Source organism: Asparagus officinalis, chromosome 4 (assembly GCF_001876935.1).
Source record: "Asparagus officinalis chromosome 4, Aspof.V1, whole genome shotgun sequence".
NCBI lineage: Eukaryota > Viridiplantae > Streptophyta > Magnoliopsida > Asparagales > Asparagaceae > Asparagus > Asparagus officinalis.
Window position 1 is genome coordinate 68305457 of NC_033797.1, and position 24088 is coordinate 68329544.

Here is a 24088-nt window from a genome sequence, read left to right on the forward strand (position 1 = left end):
GCTGCGGATAGGGGTACATTATTTGTAAATAATTAAAGACTAAATTGTGATTTTTTTTTCTCTCTCGAGAACATTTAAATTATTTGCCAATTATAGATTGGGCGTCCACTGAGAAAATTTTATGCCTTAGAGGGTTATATGAGACTGTCCAAAAGTTCACGGGGATTTGGTGACGTAAAAAAGTTCACGGGGCCTACGCGCAACACCGCCCAAATTTCGGGGAATTTTGTGAAATTAACGACAAATTCAACTTCCCGGGCGCTCGATAGAATCGATGGGCTGAGTTCAGTGGGCTTTTGAATACCGACGCTTTTCTTGAGGAACAAACTCTCTCCGAGTTGTGTTGACCTGCCTTCGCTTATATACTAGATTTTTGAGTACTGACGCGGCCCAAAACTAATCCAAGGCCCCTCCACCTAAATATTTATGTCACGTATGACCTAAAGTCCAAAACTCAATTAATAAACAATCATCAAATATGAAGAATTCCTCAGAAGAATACAGTCCAAGAGCTCATGGGGGTTTTTTTTTTTTCTTCGAGAAAAAAAATATTTTTTTTGTTGCCTTTCATGATTTAACATTGTGAACTTGTTTCAAAGATTGGAATTTGATGAATATATCTGCTAGGAGCAAGACTCCTATCAACTTAAGTTGATGTCCACCAAAGTTTGTAACCACACATTTATTAATATAAAACACCTTTTTATATAATACATGGATCCCTAGGCAATATGAGTGGTTAAACTTTTTATATAATACATGGATCCCTAGGCAATATGAGTGGTTAAAAACTTTGGTGGACACACTATTCCCTATCCACTTAAGTTGACATATGAGTGGTTAAAAACTTTGGTGGACACACTATTCCCTATCCACTTAAGTTGACACAAGTTTTCACCCATCTGCTAGCTCCTTTTTGTTCCATCTTGTCTTCAAACAGATGTACACTATGAAAATAATTGAATATTTTCAATTCGTATATACTTATGTTGAGGTTTTTGTACAAATGTTTGAGAATGAATCATTTTCTTTTGCATGTATCAAATTTCTTTCTTACCTTTTAAAATAAAAGATTCAGTAATTTGCATTGGGCTGTTTAGTTGCGCAAAAGTTTAAGAAATGTGTTATAGGAAGCATATTTTCTACAACACTTTTTTTTTTTTTTTTGCTTGGTCTCCAAGTTAAAAATAAGAAAGGGATGATGTGGCATCCTCTCATTGCATGATATGTCTCAAATTTTAGGAAATTCATTTTATGCCTTTTTTTAAAGAAAATTGAAGGAAACTATACTTTGATTGTTTCCATATCCAGCATTTCCTTTGGCTCTTGAGAAACCAACCACTCTTCGTTTGGGTATCATGGTGTTTTCTTTGTTACGTTTTTGTAAAAAAACACCATGGTGTTGTGTTTTCCTTTAAAACGCTTTTAAAACACCATGTTAAATATTTTTGGTCAACACTAGTTTGACCCCATTACAACATTAGTATTAAACATATTATTAATATATTATATATTAATTAAAGAAAATATATTATAAATAAAATATTATAATATTTAGTTTACATTATTATAGTATTAGAAGTATTAAATATAATGCAATATAAAATTATATAATGTATTATAATATTATATTGTACTTAATGAGTTATATTATATTATAATTATTACATATTATTTTTAAATAATTATATATTTAATTATTTTGGTATATCAATTTGTTATTGTTATATATTATATTAATATTTTTATAATAATATTATTTTATTATTAATATAATATTATACTATTATTAATATAATATAATATTATACTATTATTCATATAATATAATATTATTAATAATGTTAATATTATGTTATTAATAAATTAATATATTATAAATATTTTAATATTATATAATATATTATAGTTTTTAATATGTTAAGAGTTTATTAATAGTACTTTAACAATATATTAGTATTTATGATATTAATAAATATTATTATATTATGTATTATTATTTATTATCAATAACTTTTTTATTATTTTTATTAGTTTATTTATATTTTATTATTATATCATACATTGTTAACATATTAAATACTAGTATTTAATATGTTATTATATAAGATATTTTATTTATTATATTTTTATATTATTTAATAAATATTACTAATATATTAGATTAATTATAATATAGTATAGTATAATAAACATGTATATTATGTTAGATATTATATTAACACATTCTCAAACTCAAAACCAAAACACCAAACTTAAAACACCTTTTAGGTGTTTTGAAGCAAGTGTTGTGTTTTTAGTTTGAGGATAATTTAGCTCAAAAAACACAATGGTTTCCAAACGCATGGTGTTTTGTTTTTGTAAAAAACACAATGGAAACAAGTAAAACACAATGGTATCCAAACGGAGTAAACAATGAATAACCGTTCGGTTTTTCATTGCATGCACAGATGTTGCAAAGATTCCGTCGATCTCACAACAAGTGGCCTTATATCTCATGGATACAATTACAAGTTATTAAGGAATAGTATGTGTCGACATGGAGCAACTTGATCGACTATTATCCAAGAGTAGCGATGACTACAGTATTAATTACTCCTACACTACTTCTATACTACAATAGAGCAAAATGTGCGGTCCATTATTTTTAAAAATTTCTCAAACTTGACGACTCATCAAGAGAGCCTCACTTCTCTCATGTAGTGTGGAATTGAAGTAACGTAGGAAAGAATAGTATAGTTATCATTATTCAGTATTCGATAGTTCAACAATAATTCATCTCACTGAAAATCGTTTAACTTGTTTAACATGTGACATTAAATTACTTCTAGTGTATTAAATTGAAAGTACCTTGGGGGGTGAAGAGGGTATTTGCTAATCCAATCTGATATTAATGCTAAAATAAAACTTATTAGCTAATATATCCTAACAACGTGATATACAATGAAATATGCAAGGATATACAATGAGCAATAGGCGATATAAACAATGAGACAATGATGAGTGTGCCAATGCCAAGCACAAACAAACAATATGATCACGGAGTTTGGTCAACCCTCGACCTACGTCTCCGCTCACCCTCGAGGAGATTCTCCACTATATCACAAAATACTACACAATTTGGTTTTCAATGCTCACCGATAACGTTTACAAATCACAGGTTGATAATCACACAATACACTCCTCTAAATGTTGGCCGATCCGTGTCACCTTCCTCAAGTGTTTGGATTTACCACCTCTCCCTAAGCTTTACTACCAAACCACTCCTCTTGGAAGTGACCCCGTTTTTCTCCCAACCACTTCTCTAAGTGTTTTTGTGTATTACAACGTGTTTCACAACAATAAGCTCAAATAAATAAATTTGTTCTCCAATATAAATGAGAACAAAATTGAAGCTCACTTAAAGATACACTCCTACAGCCTAAGTATACTAAATGTGAAATAATTAAGCTCAAATGGTTGTGTGGGTAAACAATGAACAATAACAAAATTAAACTCAATTCTATCTAGCATAAAAATATGAGAATCGAAATATAAGATTAGATAGAAGAAAGAGTTAGAAAAACTTCTCTAAAAGACAAAGAGTTGTAGATGATGATTTTGAGGTTGAACTCCTCAAAAAAATGAAATTTCGATTCTCCTCTTTGTAAACTCTCTTTATCAAACAAAAAAAAATACTTGATTCCTTGTTAAAAACGAGCAGCCAAAATGGCTTAAACACACTTATGAAACACTTAAAAAACTTCTCCAAACAAGAGATGAAGATGTTGAGGATGAAAGCCTCAAACTTAAAATTGAATTCCTTCTCTTGTGAAAACCTCTTTTACATAAACCAAAAACACACTTAAACTTTTGAAATAAACTCTCAAAAACTTAGTTAAACATTCATAAGAAGGAAATTAGAGTTAAGGGCTTTCTATAGCCTCTCAAACAAAGCAAATCCCATAAAAATCAAAGTCTGGAAAAACTAGCCGTTACTATTTTCGGTATTGATCGGTTGACTGATCAAGAAGATCAGTCGACTGATAAGTTACCGTTGGCTACTGCTCAGGACCCATTGGTCGACTGATTCAATGAATCGGTCAACTGATGACATGGTTTGGTCGACTGATGAAAATCGGTCGACTGAGCAGAAACATTTTAACAAATGCAGAGAAGTTTATCAGTCGACTGATGAACAACGTCGATCGACTGTAAAACATACACAGCCCATATATGTACAATAAAATTAATTTTCAAAGTGTGTTTAAAAATAATAAATGTTTGGTTCAAAAGTCGTTGTTTTCATTGTCATCGAATCTATTACAACTTTGGTCGTTACAATAAACTCAAATAAACGAGAAAAGTCGATCTTTTTATAAGATATCATTATATAATAAAAATATAAGATTATAACTCTTGTCAAACAGCACAACGGACGTTTATCACCCGCTGCTTGCGTGGGAACTTCGCCTGTGCCGGGAACGTAATATCCGTGGACCGCCACGGATCAGATCCGGTCGACAGATTAAGTTGATCAAATCTCTTACTTCACGAAGGAAGTAATCACTGCAGCGATGATTCCGACCAAGCGAGATCACGGCTCTTCTCGAGATTTAAGACTAAGCTTAAATCCGAAGGAATAGGGGATGAGTCTCAGATCTCTCGAACTTCACTCTTTATGCATAGGAATTCACCAAGATCTGCTAACCCTTATTGTAAATTCGTGGCTCCACTCTCCAATTCGGCAACGCTTCGCCCTCTTGATTTCCCGATCCCGAGAAATGAGCACCCGAGCTCGTATTTATAGACTCCGGTTGAGGGGTTTTTGGATTAAAACGAGGGATTCCTCCTTATCTTTAGTTAATAACTGATTAACCATAGTATCAGATCAATTGGGACGCTCAGGAACAGATAAATCCTATGAAAACCCGTCGAAAACCGTCAAAACGTATTTTTGGACAAAATTTGCCGAACCGGGTTTAAACAAACCGAACCGGGTGTGAACCGAACTGAACCGGGTACAAACCGGCGTGAACCACCAAATGGTGGCTCGGCCTTGGTCGAGCCACTAAATGGTGGCTCGGCCTTGGTCGAGCCAGTTCGTATCATCGCAGGTATTTTGACCCTAACTCTCTCGTCTAATCTCGAAATGAGGTGATTCAAGATGAGTTAGAAAGATGACGAAGATACCTACAACTTTTGTTTTTTGAGTTTCTCCAGAATCAAATGACAACATGGCTGAAATATCAGTTCTTTGTACGATCTACCAAATAGTGGCTCGGCACTGTGCGAGCCAGTTCGTACGTCCTCGAGTATTTTGGCTCTAACTCTCTCGTCCGATCTCAGAATGAGGTGATTCAAGATGCGTTGGAAAGCTAGAGAAGGGACCTACAACTTCAAATAGCCAAGCTACACATGGTGTGTGCAAGTCACATATGGTATTTTGTCCAATTGGTGGCTCGACCTTGGCCGAGCCAGTTCGTACCACCTCGAGTATTTTGTCTCTAACTCTCTCGTCCGATCTCGGAATGAGGTGATTCAAGATGCGTTGGAAAGGTAAAGTATGTACCTACAATTTCCAATAGTCTAGTCACACATGGTGCATGTGAGTCACACATGGTGTTTCGCCCCTTTTGGACGAAACACAAATCCTAGCTGAGTTGTTTTGCCATTTTGTGTGTCACGTTGACTCGTACGTTTAACCAATTTGCATCATACATTTCGTTAAGTTGCAGGTAACTAGTGAATGTGTTGGCCACTTGGAGCCAACCGATGAGCGCACTAGCCATTCGGAGCTGGCTGATGAGTGTGCGGTCCACTTGGAGCTAGCTGGTGAGTGCGCGGGCCACTTGGAGGTGGCTGATGAGCGTACGGGCCACTTAGAGGTGGTCGGTAAACATACAGGCCACTTGGTTTGCCATTTTGGTAACTGATTAGCGTGCGGACCACTTGGTGATGGTCGGTGAGCACGCGGGCCACCTGGCGTTGGCCGTTCTAGTGGTTCGTCGCCACGTCATCAACGTTTTGCTGATTCACTTCATACGCTTGTCGACGTCAGATGATCCTCTTTGACTCGGACAATCCCTTTCAACTTAGATAATAATGTTTATCGCCTTCTCTTTATCTCGAGCTGTATGCGGACACCTATAGGTATTTTTAGACGCCTACAGATACCCCCTCTAAAGTATTTCAGACTCATTCTTTTATAGAGGAGTCCGGAATATTTTGGATATGATAGCCCCCACCTTCAGTCGGTGTCAAAGGACCTGTAGCTGGCTTCAATTATTGACTTCTTCAGCCTTTAGTCTATTCAGTATTTTATCGAATAGATAAAGTTCTTCCGGCACTGCGTTTATCGTCTGATCGTTGTCGAAATCTTAAACTGAAGTTGATGCGTAAGTTTCTGAACTTAACTCTTGTCATTGAGTTGATTTTGAACTGATTATCTTCGTCAGGAATTCATATATAAATGTGATTGAACTCCTTGGAATCATCCTCTAGCCCGGAATCTTTCCTTAGCCTTATTTTGGCGAAATCATCGACGCGTTGACTGGCATCGACCTTTTTGTTGACCGGTGTTAACCTTTGCTGTAACACGCTGACCGACGTTAACACAGTTTATACTCGTACGTTTGCTAGAGTTTACATAGTTTACGCTCTTAAGGCATTAGAGCATGGCGGTCCCAAATGTGGGGCTGCAGGATCAACTGTTGAAGCTGATTCATCCGCATGTATGAATGTTGTCAGATCCTTAAGTTATGAGACCAACTAATGGAGCTGGTGTGTTAATGACTCTCACATTTATAGGATTTTTAGCAAACCCTTAGCCATCAACGGGTTTGATGAGCCTTTACCGACTGCCGTTTGAGTCGGGCTAGCATGCGGATTGTTTAAGTCTGTTCCGCATGTAACGTTGTACTAAGAGAGTTAACTCCCTTAGTGCTACGATATTGAATACGTAGATTTTGTCTTTCTCATGGGAATAGACTACCCGACGATGTGTATTAGACGTAGACTTAGGATTTTTGGCAAACCCTCAGCCTTCAACGGATTTGACATACCTTTACCGACTACCGTTCGAGTCAGGCTAGCATGCAGATTGTTTAAGTCTGTTCTGCATGTAACGTTGTGCTAAGAGAGTTAACTCTCTTAGTGCTACGATATTGAATACGTAGACTTCGTCTTTCTTACGGGAATAGACTACCCGGCAACGTGTGTTAGGCGCTGACTCATCCTTACTTAGGATTCAGGATAAAAGTTTCCAGACTCGGATTTTGGTGTCTTCTTCACACGGTGAAAGACTAAACCGACAACGCGTGTTACGCATAGACTTATCTCTATTTAGGAGTCGAGATAAAGTTCCCCACACGTGTAAGGCGCGGATTTTGGCGTTATTAATAACGGTCTGCCACAATGTCGAATATGTGAGCTTTTATCATTTTTACGGTCAAGGACTAACTGACAATGCGTGTTAGGCGCTAACTTATCCCTACTTAGGCTTCAGGATAAAATTTCCAGTACGTATAAAGTACGGATTATGATGTTATTAATAACAACCTGTCACAATGTCGAATATGTGGGCCTTTGTCCTTTTTACAGTAAAAGACTAACCGGCAACGCGTGTTAGGCGCTGACTTATCCCTACTTAGACTTCGGGATAAAATTCCTCAGATTAGGATTCTGGTGTCTTCTTCAATTGGTGAAAGACTAAACCGGTAACGTGTTTTAGGTGTTGACTTATCCCTACTTAGGATTCGGGATAAAATTCCCCGTACATGTGAAACACAGATTTTAGGAGTTATAATGTTCAAAGATTATGTCTTCTCTTGGGGCAAAGACGAACCCGATGCGGGAGAAAAAAAAATTTATATTCTATCTCCCAAAGCTGAAGAAGAAGAATTTTATATTCTATCTCCAGTTGCCAACGGAAACGCAAAGTGGGATCTCCACTTTCAGAATCCGAAAAGGTAAAACTAAGAGTGGGATCTCCACTCCGAGAATCAAAAAGATTGGGATAATCCTAACTATCGGAAGGTTTGATTACCGAACTAAAGGTGGGTTTCTTAATTATCGAGAGTGAATTACGGTTTTGGCTCTAACTATAGGAATGTTTAACCAAATGTGAGGTTTGAGACGACCCTAACTGTAGGAAGATTTGATGGCTCGATTTGAAAGTGGACCTCTTGTTCATGAAAGGAATCGAGAGGAGATTTTGGTTGTGGTCCTAACTGTAGGAAGGTTTGACCAAGTGGAAGGATTGAGACGATCCTAACTTTTATAGGTTTGATCGTTCAATTTGAAAGTAGACCTCTCGTTCATAGAAGGAATCGAGTGGGGATTTTGATTGTGGTCCTAACTGTTGGAAGGTTTGACCGAGTGGGAGGATTGAGACGATCCTAACTTTTATAGGTTTAATCTCTCAATTTAAAAGTGGACCTCTCATTCATGGAAGGAATTGAGAGGAGATTTTGGTTGTGGTCCTAACTGTAGGAAGGTTTGACCGAGTAGACAGTGAGAATGGGAGTACAAATCACAGTGGGAGTGTTGATTTGTACAAATCACTCAGTAGGGGTTCTTGGTGTCAGTGATAAGGACTTAACACGAAGGGGTTTGACAATTATCAAAGATTAGTAGACTAAAATTCTAAATATTATGTCCTGACTCTAACAATGGGAGTGTTGAGTGCACAGACACAGTGTGAGTTTGAATGGATTAAACCAGAAAGAATTTTAGTAGACCCACTGTCAATTAATTTGATTAGTGAGGGATTTTGTGGTGGAAGATTGTAAATCATCAACAACAGTGGGAGTTTTATGTGAGGGAAGATTAATCCAACGAAGTGATCAAATCTCATCTCAGCAAAAGGATGCTTGGAAGTTGGTGAAACTGATCCCAGCAATTGGACGTGTTTCACTCTTGGAAGCATTTAGAGTTCAAGTGAGAGTTTCTTATTCATCCCCTTTTAGCAATTGGACGTGTTTCACTCTTGGAAGCATTTAGAGTTCAAGTGAGAGTTTCTTATTCATCCCCTTTTGTAGCGACCAGGTTATCCCTAAGAACACCAATTTAGAGTTCAAGTGAGAGTTTCTTATTCATCCCCTTTTGTAGCGACCAGGTTATCCCTAAGAACACCAGATATAGCATTCTTTCGGGAACTTCCTGTTACATCCATCCCAGATTTCTTTGTGAAACTGGGTCTAACATTGTACTCAGCTGAATGGTCGGGTTATCCTTAAGAATATCACATACGATATTCTTTCAGGAACTTCCCATTAAAATTAGAAAATAGTTTAGACTTGTATACCTATTCGAGTATTAAAAAGCAGTTTATACTCGTATACTCTTCGGAGTGTATTTCGGTTTAATTTAGCGTTATAACGCTAGCTTCAACCAATATTTGGATACTATTTTTGAGAGCAAAGAAAACCTTGGTAGGATGAAGGACCCTCCTGTGGTACGCACAGTACTTTGAATCCGAAGTATTATCAGCTTCCTCCTGATCTGTGATAGGTGGTAGCTTGATCTTGTTGTTTTTAAGGAGGGATTCGAAAATGGCTGGAATGTCTTAGTCCTTGAAGAAGTACTCTTTTTAGAATCTCGGATCTGAAGTCTTTTGCTGTCTCCGGGATTGCTGTTGTGACATATGATTAGCATTAACAGCAGCTGCAGGGGCCTTCCCTTTACCACAGGAGAAGAAACTTGAATTTGGAGGGTTAGCCGTCGGTTGGCTTCTCTCGGCTTTCTTTCTTCTGAGGAAGCGTTTGGCCTGCTCTCTGTGTACTTTCAACTCTTTCTAGGTGTCGGACAGTGCTACCCCCCATAACTTTCAACACGTCCAAAGAGAGATTATTATGACAGGTTTGGAGGATGAAGTCCTCTGTGATCGGATCTCGGCAGTTCATCGCCTTATTCCGGAAGCGCTTGACAAAGTCGTCGACCGTCTCTTCGTCTTTCTATCTCTCATCAAAGAGCATCCTGATTGATACATCGGTGTCATCGTCAAAGAAATTGCCAAGGAATGAGCCTTCCATATAGTCCCAGTTGTTGATGCTTCCAGGCTTGAGACGACGGTACCAATCGAAGGCGGGCCCGCAAATGGTGCTAACGAATGATCGAACCATCAAAGGCTCATTGCCAGAGATCACTCCCAAGTGAGACTTAAAATAAATCAAGTGTTGAGTGGGCGAACCCTTCCCGTCAAACGGCGTGAAGTTAATCAAGTTGAAGTTCGTCGGATATGGGATCGACTCCCACTCTCTTGGGTAAGGACACGGAATACCGGTCTTCTTCACCTCTTGAGCAAACATCAGAGCATTGATTTTGCTCTCGAGATCTTTCATCTTCTCGTCCTCGTCTGTATTACACTTTGGATGATTTTTGAGAGGAACAACGCGGCCACCCCCGGTATTGTCATCTTCGATGGGACCACCCCTAGCATCGTTGTTTTCAGTGGGGCCACCCCCCGTGTTCTGGTCAACGGGAGGGTTTTCAGCATTAAGGTGTTCATCCATATCTGAATCGCTAGCTGCTTGGCTAACATTGTTGCGACGATTGGATTCACCTATCTGATTCGACAAGGCTCGGATCTGTTGGTCATAGTCTTCTCTCATCTGTAGCATAGTCATTTTCATTTCGAACTTGAAGTTCTCTTTTTGCTTAGCCAATGCATCCTTGATGATTTTGGCTATTTGCTCGGTGTTGATAATAAACACCTCGCGGGATTATCCTGGGCTGGACGTCGTATTATCAGAAGCGACTGCAGAATTAACATCTGACGCTTCATCATCCGAGGATAATCCGCTATTCATCCTCTGATAGTCCCTACGTCTAGTATTTCCTGTGCGTAACTGAGTTATACATTGGGATACGTCCGGAAAATAACGGGGACTGAAACTTCACGTTGACTTCCCTTTATCGACCATATTGATAGTGACATCTGGGAGTTCGTCGTCTTGCGAAGCTGATCTTTTTCGATAGAAATGCCTTGTCTTGGACTTGGACATTCTGGTGGAGATCCTCTCAAATACCGAGACCCTCCGTGAAGCGGTCTTGGGGTAACTACATGTTGATAATACTACCCTGATTATCTTGGTACACGGACAATAAAAGTCCATCTTCCGGGAATCTCTCTTTCGAGATCTGTTCGTACCCCCAACCCGATAGTACAACTCATTGGCATGATGATTGGACCAATCTATCGCGTGTTGGCATGACTTCTCAGGTATAACGTCGTCGTCTGACGAACACGTTTCCTTCTGAGGACTTATTGCCTTGATGGCGTTCTCAAGAGTCACATGTTTGGAGCCACGCCTTCGTGAGCGCGGGACCTTAACAGGCTCTTGTATACTGACTTGCAGTCCGAGGTGGTTAGTTACATGAGTTTTTTTATTATAAAAAGGCTTTGAATTGTTATGAGGGTGTGTACGACCCCCAGCTCGAGTAGTTGCTCGGGGTTCAGTCACCGGACCCAAGTGTTTTTTGATCGGAACTTTGTCTCAATCCTCGTACAAAGGACTCAGGCGATCTGCCATCCTTATCTTGAATCGGGACAAGTTCATGCTGCCGCGGGGCTTTGCCGGAGGTGTGTGATTCATCGGGACAGAAACAGGGACTGTCGGAGGCTTAAATGGAACTGCGGGAGATGAACCGGGTGTGAACCAAACCGAACCGGACGCGAACCGACCCGAACCACCACTTGGTGGCTCGGTTTTGGCCGAGCCACCAGATGGTGGTTCGCGCATTCCGGTAGTTCCGGGTGCTGTTTGACTTTTTGTCGACGCCTTTTCAGACTTTGGTTTCCAGACTCGGCGTGGTTTCGATGGCTTCTTGATCACCTCTTTTTGCTTCAACTTCTGCGCTTCTTGCACGAGAATCTGTGCGTGTGCAATCAAGGTGGGGCACTTCTGAATGCGCTCCTTGAGGGTTGAGCGGGTCCGTTTTACTTGGATCCATTCATTCGCTGTTGGTTTGGAGGAGAGGACATATGTTTGCTGCTGGGGCACTCGGTGCCTTCTGAGTTTCAGATCCGCCTCATAGCAGATCCCATCAATAGGCTCCAAAGCCTTGGCGAATTAGCGCGCAAGGCGTTGGCGCTTCCTTTGGCGAGCTCTTTTTGATAAAGTTGGCGCGGCTACAACGACTATCTCCTTGATTGAGAAGGAGTTCAGATCTGTAGATCCAGCTTCGTTGGAGGCTGGAGGGGCGTTGCAAGGCGAGATGACAACAACAACGGAGGCCTTGATTTTCCTGCGCTCGTAAGGGGCAGAGGATCTGGAGGAGTACGACGACAGATACTCCTCGAATTTTAGTTGGTCAGTCGACCTCCTCGTCAACCGGGATCTGGATCTATGGTTGCGGCACGATAGCTTTGGCAGCGAAGCTATTGACTCCCACTGTGGTCGCCAGCGTGTTTGGTTCAAAAGTCACTGTTTTCATTGTCATCGAATTTATTATAACTTTGGTCGTTACAATAAACTCAAATAAACGAGAAAAGTCGATCTTTTTATAATATCTCCTTATACAATGAAAATATAAGATTACAACTCTTGTCAAATAGCATAACGGATGTTTATCACCCGCTGTTTGCGTGGGAACTTCGCCTGTGCGGGGATGTTAATATCCGTGGACCGTCACGGATCAGATCCGGTCGACAGATTAAGTTGATCAAAGCTCTTACTTCACGAAGGAAGTAATCGCTGCAGCGATGATCCCGACCAAGCGAGATCACGACTCTTCTTAAGATTTAAGACTAAGCTTAAATCCGGAGCAATAGGGGATGAGTCTCAGATCTCTCGAACTCCATTCTTTATGCATAGGAATTCGCCAAGATCTGCTAACCATCGCTATGAATTTGTGGCTCAACTCTCCAATTCGGCAGCTCTTCGCCCTCTTGATTTTCTGATCCTGAGAAATGAGCACCCGAGCTCGTATTTATAGGCTCCGGTTGAGGGGTTTTGGATCAAAAGGAGGGATTCCTTCTTATCTTTAGTTAATAACTGATTAACCATAGTATCAAATTAGTTGGGATGCTCAGGAATAGATAAATCCCATGAAAACCCATCGAAAACCGTCAAAACGCGTTTTCGGACAAAATCAGTCGAACCGGGTTCAAACGAACCGAACCGGGTACGAACCAAACCGAACTGGGTACAAACCGACGCGAACCACCACTCGGTGGCTCGGCTTTGTCCGTGCCACCAAACGGTGGCCCGGCCTTGTCCGTGCCACCAAATGGTGGCTCGGCCTTGGTCGAGCCAGTTCGTACCATCTTGGCTATTTTGGTTCTAACTCTCTCTTCTAATCTCAGAATAAGGTGATTCAAGATGCGTTAGAAAGCTGACGAAGAGACCTACAACTTTTGTCTTTTAAGTTTCTATAGAACAAATGACAACATGGATGAAATGTCAGTTCTTTGTGCGAGCCACCAAATAGTGGCTCCGCCCACGTCCTCGGGTATTTTGGCTCTAACTCTCTCGTCCGATCTCGGAATGAGGTGATTCAAGATGCGTTGGAAAGTTGGAGAAGAGACCTACAACTTCAAATAGCCAAGCCATACATGGTGTGTGCAAGTCACACATGGTATTTTGTCCAATTGACTGCTCAGCCTTGGCCGAGCTAGTTCGTACCACATCGGGTATTTTGGCTCTAACTCTCTCGTCCGATCTTGGAATAAGGTGATTCAATATGCGTTGGAAAGCTAAAGAATGTACCTACAATTTCCAATAGTCGAGTCACACATGGTGTGTGTGAGTCACACATGGTGTTTCGCCCCTTTTGGACGAAACACAAATTCTAGCTGAGTTGTTTTGCCATTTCGTGTGTTATGTTAACTCGTACGCTTCACCGATTCGCATCATACATTTCGTTAAGTTGGAGGTAACCGATGAATGTGTTGGCCACTTAGATCCAACCGATGAGCGCACTAGCCATTCGGAGCTGGCTGATGAGTGCGCGGGCCACTTGGAGCTGGCTGATGAGCGTGCGGGCGCACTAGCCATTCGGAGCTGGCTGATGAGTGCGCGGGCCACTTGGAGCTGGCTGATGAGCGTGCGGGCCACTTAGAGGCGGCCGGTGAATATGTAGGCCACTTGGTTTGTTATTTTGGTTGCTGATTTGCGTGCGGACCACTTAGTGGTGATCGGTGAGCACGCGGGCCACCCGGCGTTGGCCGTTCTGGTGGTTCGTCGCCACGTCATCAACGTTTCACCGATTCGCTTCATGCGCTTATCGGCGTCAGATGATCCTCTTTTACTCGGACAATCCCTTTCGACTTGGATAATAGCATTTATCGCCTTCTCTTTATCTCGAGCTGTATGCGGACACCTATAGGTATTTTTAGACGCCTACAGTAAATAAATTTCAAAAATTATGATACTTGGGGAAATGTTTGTTCACATGAAAACGAACATGTTAGAGAAAATATGTTGAGCCTCGCTGCGTGACGAACCTCGTCTTTTGATGTTGAGCCTCGCTACGTGGCGAACCTCGTAGGCGAAGCTGTTAGGCGAACTTAGCATTGCAGGCGAACTTCAATATTCAGGTGAAGTCCAGTCTTGCAGGTGGGCTTCAAAACATGCTGCAAAGAACGAGTCATAACTTTCAAACCGTAAGTCGGAATTTGACAAATTATATATAAAAATTGACTATCTCAATGAGACGGAGCCAACCAAACCAACCCTAAAAGGGTTAGGTTTGCTCCTGTCAGTTTCGCCAAATTCCTTACGGTGTGAGAGATATTAGCGTTTTTATCAGTTTTGAGCTTCTTTGCTAGGAATTAAGGTAATTTTTATTACCTACAATAGAAACTATTTTTGATTATAAATAATTATAAGTTTACATTTCTAACTTCTAATGCTACATGTCTACTACGTGTACGAGCAACTAATGCTACTAGCATCATTATGCACAAACGTATACAATAGACTGAATTCTATATGCATGCTACATGATTTATGATCGAATTCCATGTGCATGCATGAAGAGAGAGATTAGAAGAAAACACTAAATTTTAAAGGATTAGAAAAACATGTTAACTTTTAGTTTGTATATAAAAATTCTATGACATTTCAAATGCACATTTAACTTTCAAACAATTGATTAGGAGTAGAAAACATATTAACCTAGAAAGTTTGAAGGAATAGAAAACATGTTAATATCTAATCAAAACATAAAGTTTCAATCTCATCAATTAAGAACATTATTTCTTATTGTGAGTGCTTTGAAAAAATTACTGAAAAGATTAGACACATATGCTTCAATGGAACTTCAAATTATACATCCAAAGATCAAATATTTACTAACCTAATTGCTAATAAATTACACATCCGAGTCACCAAAAGATAAAAAATTACTGTAAAAACTAGGTAAAGATTGGCCACACATACATATTTTAAAAAGAAATAATGGTTACCTAACCGAGTCGCATGCATCGAGGTGAATTTGAGGTTTTTTCTACTGCAGACGCGATGGAACTAGAGCAAAGTCAAACAAAGAATAATATTTTAATACTTTACATCTATTTATATATTTGTATGAGCAGCTAATAATATTATTTTTATAGAAATAATTTTCCATATGAGAATTTATATCCATTCGTATCTTTTAAGGAGGGTATAATAAAAAATTATTTAATTATTTTATTCCCACTTAAGTGAAAATATCAATTCCTTGTTAAATGGTTGGGAATGACAATTTTCACATAAAGTGAGAATTGATAAGAAGTGAGAATAGCAATTCTAGCATCTAAAAACACATCTTGTTTGGTACGCATGAATAAAGAGTTGGAATTACATTCCATTCTCACTCATTCCCACGTACCTAACGAGGCGTTAGTCTCCTGATCTCATCTTCTTAATAAGCAAGATATTGATAACTTCAATATGGAAAGGATTATGTTAATAAACATTTTATTTGAAGTTCCACCTTAAGTTTACATCCTGCACAATACTCTAATAAACAGAATTGTTTTCGGAAGTATAATGGATAATCACCTTTCCCTATTGTTATGGCATAAAATGAACTGAGTGTTAATCCTCCTCTAGGAGTCGACACGTGTCCCAAATTGGTTTCGCATCATCTCGACTCGACCCTAGGCAAGATGAGCGCAATATTCGACCCTTACCAAGAAAGGTCGAATCGAAAGACATCTTTACTCGAGCCCCGCAGTTCAAACATACCCCATCCCTCTTTATTTGGCAAGACCAGGTCGAGAACGTCCCAGTTTGAGATTATCAAGTCAAAAGGCGACCTTTGTCAGCATAGTCGCAAAGCCGAGTCAAGGGGCGATTTGTCCTCAAACTACCCGTAGACATCCGGTCATTGTCATAGTGGATGCATGGTCAGAATCATTATTACTACACACCCTAAAGTCTTCATGACTCATCACCTTACGTCAACACCATGCATCCCTAGTCACCATCACATTAAACATATAGTGACTCATCTCATTTGCAACCGACACATGTAAAGTAGTTGCTGCATGTCCGGACTTGGCCAAAGTTATATAAACACCCCCGTCAGCTGGGTATAAATAGGCACACCGCCTACTGACCACAAGTATGTAATTTCCACACGCCCAGAGAGAACTAAATCAGTTTCCTGATCCCCTTCAGATCGTAACTAACATAATTGTTGGAGGAATCACATGAGAGCCTAACTCCAGCTATCTGACGTGTTATAATTTTACATGATTCTCTTCTTATTGAGGAATTGGCCGCTAAAGGAGGTCAAGGGACCCGAGCTCTAAAGATCAGCCATTAATCCCCTGTTAAGAACACGTGCATCAACACCTATGTACCGCATAGGGAGCAAAAGCGTGTTTATCCATTAAGGAAATAAATTCTGAGGTAAAGAATTAAACATTATATTTTTGGGTTTTCCCCCAGGCTAATAGGGTCGAGTTTGCCCTTAATTTCTAGAAAAAACATTAATTTAACTGCTGGTTTACTTATTAATAAATTGAGAGATCCGTTAAAAAAGTCCAAGAGAAAAATCGTCTTCACAAACCCGAACAACACCTAGGTGGGTCCTATGAAACTGTAATCACAGTACTCGGGTGCCGATCGTAGCCGGTTTCAAAAACAAAATAAAAGATTAATAAAAAAAACAGTAAAGAACCGAGGCGTCCGTCCTTTATTCGTAAAATTACGCCTTTGACCACCTGTACCTCCCAATAAAGGCAGTAGTAGCCCTAGGCGTAGAGGCATAGGCAAAGGGAGCAGACAGAATTAAATCAATAAGTAATTAATTAAAAGTATTATTGGAATCTTCCATTAATCGAAAAAAAATCTGACCGTTGTCTCTTCGCTAAATAATCCATGAGCAGCTAAGTTACATCTCTGTCCTTTATTTATTGTATATTTTCATTCGTAACCTCAGACTTTTATCTGAGTTGGTCTCATGTATTTCACATCTGTTAGCTTACTTAATCAACTTAGCTGCTACAATTGAAAGCAAAGTACATTTTTGATATAATAAACGTAATATTAAATAAACTATATTATCTGAGCTAATTTAATGAATTTATTTCTGAATCGATATTTAGTTTAAGCTTAAAATTACATTTATGCTAAAAACTTTTTTTTATAAAGAGATGAAAAACCATATTGGGTATACTATTTTAAGAGCTTTGCTACGGGGACCCAAAATATGGGACCAATAGGAGGGACAAGTGAGGTGCCTACCTCCTATTGGATAATGAGTTGGCCATCATTAATGATGACCAACTCATTATCCAATAGGAGGGAGACATCTCACTTGTCCCCTCTATTGGTCCCATATTTTGGGTCCTTAAGGAATTAATCCTATTTTAAATGCTCATATATATTTTAATTACATTCGTTCATAAATAATTGTTTGTAAATCAAAAAAAAAGTATAACAAAAAATTCTTTTTACAATTTAATTAATTAATGTTTTTAATTTTAAAATTCTGCTCAAATATTCTTTAATTTACAAACATGAGATATGAAGATGTTCTTTCAGCTCAATTAGTCACGGATATTAGAATAAAAGTGACTATATGCTGTAACTTAATGTTGTTGTCAAATGTGATGACATTCCCTGCGTGTAGAACACACGTCAGCCAACAATTAAAAATCATTAATATATCACACAAATATTACATATAAGTGCTTTATTAGAAAATATTTCATACAAGTGTTATTTCAGAAATATTTCATATTTATTAGAAAATATTGCATACAAGTGTTATTTCAGAGAAGAAAAGTATGTATGTTTCTCTGAAAAGACTATTTTCGATACTTTATTAGAAGCTGACGTGGCGCCTACATGTCATCTCTACTTCTTGAATTTTTTTTTGCCCCTCAACGTTTGGAAGTATCTCGAAGTGGCTGAAATTAAGTCAATTTGTGAATAAAGTCATTTTTGTTATTATATGGATATTCTCATATCCAAAAAGATCATCTTTCTCCCTTCCTCACAATATTAATAATTGCTACCAAACAAAAAAAAAAATTATAAAGTGGGAGAAACATTATTTCCTCTAATTCTAAAAACTTATGGAACAAATTAAAAAAATATTTTTGCTACTTTACACTTGAAATTTTAAAAGTAATAAATTTGATCTACTTCTTACTTCTAAAACTTCAACATGGCAAAAAAAAAAAAAAAAAGCCGGGCAGTCTTCGTAAAAATCGCTCAACTAGAACTTCAATTACGAAAATATCCACTTTCGCATCGGTTTCATGCCTTTCTTTTCCCACTCTTTTTTCTATAAAGTACCGCCCTTTCCCACCTGCTCCATTTCCAGTCTCACAACAATCTCCTCACTCCGCAGCCTCTCTCTCTCTTCTCTCTTTCGTAGCGTTAGGGTTTTACTCTCTTCTACCTTCCTTTCCGCCGATGGCGAGGATAATGGATGCAGCTGCGACCGCGCGGCGGCGGCGGCGAGCTTCACGGCGATGAAGCCCCAGGTGACGTGGCGGCCCAGGAAGGCCGAGGGCGGCGGCGGAGTTCACAGGCTGGCCGCTTTCGCGGGCGGAGGAGGTTGAAGCGATCGATGTACCAAAAGGCAAGCCTGAGCAAGAGCAAGCCTAGTGTTCTCTGCGCTGAGCTCAAGCATCGGGCGGTTCCTCCTTCCTCGTCTGTGACCAGGCCGACGATTCTGCTGGGTGAGTGTTTTTCTTGGCCTCCGATCTGAATCTTTCCTCTGAGAAATTAGCGATCTTGAAATTTTAGCTAGGTTTTTTTGTTTGTTTTGTTGTTTTTTTACTCGGAAGGTCCATTTTCGTTAACAAATTTCTCCGATTCAAAGGAAAAGGGTTTTGAGTAGTGTTTCCTATGGATCTAGTATATTTTTGTTCAAATTTATGGATTTTTTTTTTAAAAAGCCCCTTCAATGACTGTGTTACTTTTGTTCGGATCTATGTGTTTAGTTCAAATTTGTGAAGTCAATCGATGGTTATCATCAATGTTTGAGTCATATTTCACATTTCTCATGGTATTTTAGTGCTGAAAAGTCATTTTGACCTAGCATCGAAGTGTTTTTATTTGCTTTTTTTTACGGAATATTTGAACAAGAACAATTTTTCACTGTAGACCTAAACCGATTTTTTATTATCAAAATCGACCGAAATTTTTTTTAATTACCAAAATCGACCCGTTTTATGCCACGTAGGCTTAAACCCATTTCCTAATTAGTCGGGGTTGCCAACCCCGACTATTTAGGAGTTGTTAAACACCAATTAGAAGCCTTAAACCTGATTTAATTGGGATTTAACAATTCCTAAACAGTCGGGGTTGGCAACCCCGACTAATTAGGAAATGAGATTAAGCCTACGTGGCATAAAACGGGTCGATTTTGATAATTAAAAAAAAATTGAGTCGGTTTTGGTAATAAAAACTCAGATCGGGTCTACAGTGAAAAATTGTTCTTTGAACAAAGTTGCTCGCTTTCTTCTTTTGCCGACATTTTTTCAAGTTTGAAGTATTTATAGCTAGTCTATTTTTGTTTACACTAATCAGCAACTGATCTGGCTATCAGCGCTGGAGGCTTGGTCCTCCGCCTGGAGACCGACGACGTGGCGCAGCGCTGGAGCTGCGATCACATCGGAGATCGCCGAGGATGAGGACGGATGCTGCGGTGGAGTTGTTGGCAAGGTGAAGGATCCCTTCGGCGTCGTTTGGATCATTTCCTCCCTCGGCAAGAAGAGGTGCGCCGAGCCTGAACCCGCTGCTTAAAAACACCCCTTCAAAGATTCCTGGTGTTTTTCGTTTGGGATGGACTACTAATTCTGGATGTTTAGTTAGTTAGTTAAGTACGGATAATTTCAAGATTGATGTTGCCTTTTTGTTGGAAACCTTTGACTGTGGTGGTCTTCACTTTTGACGGGTGGTGATGATGATCCAAATCGTATTATCTTATCTTAATCTTTTGCTTATCCTTGGCTGTGCGCATTATTATTATTATTATTATTATTATTATTATTGATGTTATGGTGCTATTTTGTCTTTTATGTGTTCTGATTTGTGCCTTTCATGGAGTTTGGAGCTGGATGGGGGTTTTAACTTTTAATGGGTTGAATTGATGGCCCGGCAGCTGTTTTCAGTTTTGCTGCTTTCGAGTTTGAATCACATGCATTAATAATCCTGATTTTATTTTAAAATAGTAGTAGTGGCCTGTGTGATTCCTCGTATCATATTTTTTGACTTCGATATTTTGGAAACTTGAAGGAGCATCTGTTCAGAGTCTTGCCTGGCTCTTCTGCTGTTGTGTCCTCTGGTTACATAGTAAGGACAAGCATGCTGTAGCTGACTTGGGGGAGGGGGTAAAAGTTAAAAAAGTTTTAGAAATATGTGATTAGCTTATTTTCTTGTGTTAAATTGATTTTTGTTACAACTCAGGTGCATTGGTATATTTTTACGGGGGCTGTTGGTTTCGCAAAAAAGAATGGGAAATCAAAGAATAGGAAACATATTTCCTAAAATAATTGTTTTTGAGGTTGTTTGGTTGATTTTAAAAAGAAGGAAATTATAAAATAGGAGATGAGATGAGATGAGTTGTCACCTTATTATTGGATGATGTGAGTGATTTTTTAAAAAAAATTGTTTTGAGGTTGTTTGGTTGGTTAAAAAAATAAGGAAATGAATTGGAGGTATATTATTGGATGATGTTTTGAGGTTGTTTGTGTTTGGTTCGTTTTTAAAAATAAGAAAATAGATGAGATGAGATGAGTTGGAGGTATATTATTGGATGATGTGACACATATTTAAGGAAATCAATTTCTTGAGATGAGTTGGAGGTATATTATTGGATGATGTGACACATATTTAAGGAAATCAATTTCTTGTTTTTTTTTGGAAATGGATGGAAAGGAAGGTTTAATGAGATGGGATGAGTTGTCACAATATTATTGTATGATGTGTATGATTTTTAAAAATGAGATAAGATGAGATGTGATGAGTTGGATGATGTGACACATTTTTTATGTTTGATTTATTTTTAAAGGTAAGAAAGGAGATGAAATGAGATGAGTTGGATGATAAAAATAATATTTTATTGGATGTTATGGGTGAGTTTTAGGGATGGAAATGGATAAAAATATTATTTTATTGATTTCCTTGTACCGATTTCCTTTTCTTTGATTTTAGGAAACCAACCAAACGGGGAAACCAACCAAACTTTCAGCAAATGCTAATTTGAACGTCTTCTAGTTCAATTCTCTTTCTCTGGCCTTATAGTTTTCTTTTCTTTTCTTTTCTTTTTACGGTCTGTTCGTTTGCCTTAAAAAAATGGGAAATCAAAGAAATAAAAAACTATTTCTAAGAAGAATTGTTTTGGGAGTGTTTGGTTTGCTAAAAAAAGAAGGAAATCAAAGAAATGAAGATAAGATGAGACGAGTTTTCATCTTATTATAGGATGATGTGAGTGTTTTTTTAAGAAAACTTGTTTTGAGATTTCTTGGTTGGCGAAAAAAATAAGGAAATGAATTATAAGAAACATATTTCTTGTAATAGGTTGTTTTCTTTTGTTTGATTATTTCTTAAAAATAAGAAAATAGATGAGATGAGATGAATTGTCATTATATTATTGGATGACGTAACCCACACTTAAGAAAATTGTTTTTCTAGTTTTAGAGAGGAAAACAAAGAAATGAAATGTTAATGAGATGAGATGAGTTGTCACAATCTTATTGGATGATGTGAGTGATTTTTAAATATGAGATGAGATGAGTTGTGTGATGTTGTGGATGAAAATATTATTTTATTAGATGTGGTGGATGTGATGGATGAGTTGTTGGATAAAAATAATATTTTATTAGATATGGTGGATGAGTTGTTGGATAAAAATAATATTTTATTAGATGTTGTGGGTGAGTTTTAGGGATGGAAATGTGTGAAATTGTACTTTTTGAGATTTCTTGGTTTTCTTTTCTTTTTTTTGGTTTTTTAGGAAATAACCGAACAGACCTAAATGACCTGCTGCAGATCCCAAGTCGTAAACCTTACATGTCTACATGTAAACAAGGACAATTTTAAAACCGTCCTATTTGCAAAAATAATCCTAAAAAACAACCTAGTTTTAAAATATTCTTTAAAACCGACCTAGTTTTAGCCCGTCTGGGTCTGTTTTGAAGAAAAAACTTACGAAACTTAACGGGATTTCACAAGCCCCGTGAAGTTTAGCAGGTATTTAACCAAGCTGTTAAACTTCACGGATCGTTTTTGACAAATGCCGGATCGGTTTTGACAAATTTTGGGGAATATGTTTGCAAATAGGACGGTTTTGAAAATTTGTCCCGTAAACAAGACGTTTAATTACTACAACTAGTAGATGGCCAGCAGTCAGGGATGGATCCATAAATGTTTTTAATTGGGATTTTTTCAGCACAAGTCTCTTAAACCATTGAAATTGCTATGAGGTTCCTCAAATCGTTGAAATCTTAAGTTACTAGGTCCCTTAAATCTTTCATATTTTGAAGTCTTAAGTTATTTTTAATCAGGTCCTCAAATCATTGAAATTGCTATTGGATTCCTTAGTTCTAATTAAAAAAAAAATAGTCCCTCCAATCAAGAATAAAATTAGCAAATAGATAGATTAATTTGAAACAATTTATGAGAATCTAGTAACTTATCCCACACTTGATTTAGGGGACTAATTTCACTGTAACGGACTAATTTCCGTTGCTACTTCCACGTTTGATTTGAGAGTGTAATTTCAAATTAACTTAATAAGGGCGAACATAATAGCAATTTCAATGATTTGATGGAATAATTTTAAAATAACCTATAAATTGAGTGACTAAGCATTTCAAAAAATCTTTTTTTCGTCGTTGGTTGATGTAAAGAAAAAGACCGTGAGTTCTATGGGTTTTAGTTAATACGAATAGGATTGCGCTTGGGCCTATTTGTGCCTTGAGGGCCCCCATTACAAATCTGTGGAGTCGCTCTTAATTTCAACTAATAGTCTCTATTTATTTAAAATTAAGCTTGTGTGGAGGCACGTGTGACGTGGCCCAGTTCCGCACTATATATTCGTCATTGCAGGCTTCTTATATGCATCGAAATGGGCTAGTGTTGCGAGGGCCATAACCTTGGCATCTATACCACGGTTGAATGTATCAAAATTACTCTTTCGAAATTGTGAGTGGGATTGGGCGTGGGCCGGGTCGACCTCTATAGTGGGCCGGGCCCGACCCGGACCGCGATATACTCGAGTCATGATTGGGCTGTCTTTAACCCTAAACCCGAGATCAGAGAAATATATCCGACCCACTATTGATCCGATCCACCATTGATCTAGCCTGACCAAGCCTGAGCCATTATTGATCCTACTTGATGCAAAAGAATGGTCACAAGGATACTAAAGAAATCTTTTTTTTTGAAGAATTTGACGAATATAATTTGGAGGAATTCCTTGAACATTAATGATTAACATGTTTTTTCTTTTTCTTTTTTGTATTTGTACTTTAAATTTAAACCAAAAGAAAGTCGTGTACATTTGTGTTTGTGATGTTTTTTGTGTGATGTTTATTTTGTGTGTGTATATATATTATTTTAACTAAAGAGTGTGTGATGTTTTTTTGTGTGATGTTTATTTTGTGTGTCTATATATATTATTTTAACTAGGGTTTTGAGGGGGGGGGGGG

General features: G+C 38.3%; 1 long non-coding RNA gene across 1 annotated transcript; it reads left to right on the forward strand.

The window, feature by feature from the left end:
• Positions 19006 to 20382, forward strand: LOC109837657. Its single transcript, XR_002246377.1, has 2 exons — positions 19006 to 19111; positions 19984 to 20382. It is a non-coding gene; the product is annotated as an uncharacterized LOC109837657 (long non-coding RNA).